Below are 2,822 nucleotides of genomic sequence, written 5' to 3'. Positions count from 1 at the left end.
GTCTCATGATACCTAGGCAATGGATGGAGCTAGTGCTGCATATCCCTTGGACGTCAATGTGTCCTTAGGTAGCAGCCCAGAACAGGGACATCTGCCCAGCCTTTGGTGGTAAGAGAGCCCTGTTTCTTCAGGGCAACAGACCCATATGTGGCCCCAGTGGCAGCACAAGTCAGGACCCCATCGTGGTCCAAGGTGTCATCACCAGCTGCTCACATCAGGTATTCTTCATTATCCTTGATTCTCCAGTTCTGCCTCTCTTCGTTGTGCTCCCATTCTTCAGCTTCTTTTCTTTCATTTCTCCACCTCTCACTTGCTCCTCCTAGTGGCGCTTGGGGTTTCTGAGTGTCTGAGCTCATCTCAGGAGTGCTCTCAGGACTACTATTCCCTGCCCATGCATCCTGGCACTCGTTAGGAGCCATCTTGGGCGTGGCCTGCTTCCTGTGGCCTGTGCAGTGCCAGAGGTCATCTCAGGCTAGCTCCCTGTGCAGGACCCGTGGTATGGGAGTTGTGCTTGTTTTGGGCTCAGGTTTTTTTTTTTTTAATTTTAGTTTTTTAAATTAGATATTTGCTTTATTTACATTTCAAATGGCATTCCCTTTCCATGTTACCCCTCTGAAAACCCCCTATCCCCTCCTCCTTCCTCTGCTCAACCCCCCCAATTTCCTGACTTGCATTCCCCTATTCTGGGGAATCTATTGGGTTTACATCTTGCTGCCTGGCCCTATGCAGTAGTTGTCTGCCTCAGGCTCATTCTCTGTTTTGGGAGCTTTCCCAGCCTACATGGAGCTAGACTGGTGGTCATTTTAGGCTAGCTCCTCTCTGGGACTCCTGGTGATGGACTGGTAGTCATCCCAGGCTTGCTTTTTCCAGAGAATATTAGGCTACTAAACATTTAGATGTTCACAGGTCAGAACATTGAGCATAAACAGAGCCTGTCTCCTCTCTGCCATCTACTGACACACATGTGACACAGCAGCCACACCTTCCATGCCTGTAGGGAAAGCATATAGCATTCCCTACTCAACTCCTTGTTGAGTGTGCCTTAAACCCAGGTACCATGAGGTGCTGAGAAGAGCTATGTTCTTTTCTTTTAGGATTAAATGTTTTATAGATACCTGTTAAATCCATTTGGTTTATAACTTCTGTTAGTTTCATTGTGTCTATGTTTAGTTTCTGTTTCCATGACCTGTCCATTGATGAAAGTTGGGTGCTGAAGTTTCCCACTATTATTGTATGTGGTACAATGTCTGCTTTAAGCTTTAGTAAGGTTTCTTTTATGAATGTGGTTGCCCTTGCATTTAGAACATAGATGTTCCAAATTGAAAGTTCTTCTTTATATTTTTCCTTTGACGAGTATGAAGTGTCCGTCTTTATCTTTTTTGATTACTTTTGGTTGAAAGTTGATTTTATTTGGTCAATGAATGGCTACTCCAGCTTTTTTTTTTTGGTATTATTTACTTGGAAAATTGTTTTCCAGACTTTTAGTCTGAGGTAGTGTCCTTCTTTGTCACTGAGATATGCAGCAAAATGTTTGCAGCAAAATGTTGGGTCCTGTTTACATATCCAGTCTTTTAGTCTATGTCTTTTTATTGGGGACTTGAGTCCATTGATGTTAAGAAATATTAAGGAAAAGTGATTGTTGCTTCCTGTTATTTTTGTTATTCGAGGTGGAATTATGTTTGTGTGGGCATCCTCTTTTGAGCTTGTTGGAAGAAGATTACTTTCTTGCTTTTTCTAGGGTATAGTTTCCCTCCTTGTGTTGAAGTTTTCCATCTTATTATCCTTTGTAGTGCTGGATTTGTGGGTAGACATTGTATACATTTGGTTTTGTCATGGAACATCTTGTATTCTCCATCTGTGTTAATTGAGAATTTTGCTGTGTGCAGTATCCTGGGCTGGCATTTGTGTTCTCTTAGGGTCTGTATGAGATCTGGCTGTTACAGTCTGTGGTGAGAAATTTGGTATAATTTTGATAGATCTGCCTTTATATGTTTCTTGACCTTTCTCCCCTACTGCTTTTAAAATTCTTTCTTTTTTTTTTTGTGCATTTGGTGTTTTCACTATTATATGATAGGAGGAATTTCTTTTCTGGTCCAGTCTGTTTGGAGTTTTGTAGGCTTCTTTGTAGGCTTTCTATCCTGGGCATCTCTTTCTTCAGGTTAGGGAAGCTATCTTCTATAATTTTGTTGGAGATATTTACTGGTCCTTTAAGTTGGAAATTTTTGCTCTCTTTTGTTCCTATTATTCTTAGGTTTGGTCTTCTCATTATGTCTTGGGTTTCCTGGATGTTTTGTGTTAGAGGAGATTTTTGAATTTTGCATTTTCTCTGACTGTTGTGTCAATGTCTTCTATGGTATCTTCTGCCCCTGAGATTCTCTCTTTTATGTCTTATATCCTGTTGGTGATTCTTGCATCTATTACTCTTGATCTCTTTTCTAGGTTTTCTATCTCCAGTGTTGTCCCCATTTGTGATTTCTTTATTGCTTCTATTTCCAATTTTAAATACTTGATGGTTTTGTTCAAATCCTTCACCTGTTTGGTTCTGTTTTCTCTTAGTTCTTTAAGGGATTTTTGTGTATCCTCTTTAAGAGCTTCTACCTGTTTTCTTGTGTTCTCCTGTAATGTTTTTAGAGCAGTTATTTATGTCCTTCTTAAAGTCCTGTATCATCCTCATGAAATGTGATTTTTTTGTGTGAACTCTTTTTTTTTATTTGATATATTCTTTATTTACATTTCAAATGATTTCCCCTTTTCTGGCTCCCCATTCCCTGAAAGTCCCATAAGCCCTCTTCCCTCCCCCTGTTTCCCCATCTACCCCTTCC

The 2,822-nt window shown here is 40.5% G+C and overlaps 1 non-coding gene across 1 annotated transcript; it reads right to left on the bottom strand.

Annotated features, from left to right (window-relative positions):
• Nucleotides 1-872: 872 nt before the first annotated feature.
• LOC127671392 (small nucleolar RNA SNORA17) lies at nt 873-1,004 on the bottom strand. Its single transcript, XR_007974751.1, has one exon. It is a non-coding gene; the product is annotated as a small nucleolar RNA SNORA17 (small nucleolar RNA).
• Between the last annotated feature and the right edge of the window lie 1,818 nt (nt 1,005-2,822).

Source organism: Apodemus sylvaticus, chromosome 20, assembly GCF_947179515.1.
Source record: "Apodemus sylvaticus chromosome 20, mApoSyl1.1, whole genome shotgun sequence".
NCBI classification, from domain to species: Eukaryota; Metazoa; Chordata; class Mammalia; order Rodentia; family Muridae; genus Apodemus; species Apodemus sylvaticus.
This window is presented reverse-complemented; position numbering and strand designations above follow the sequence as displayed.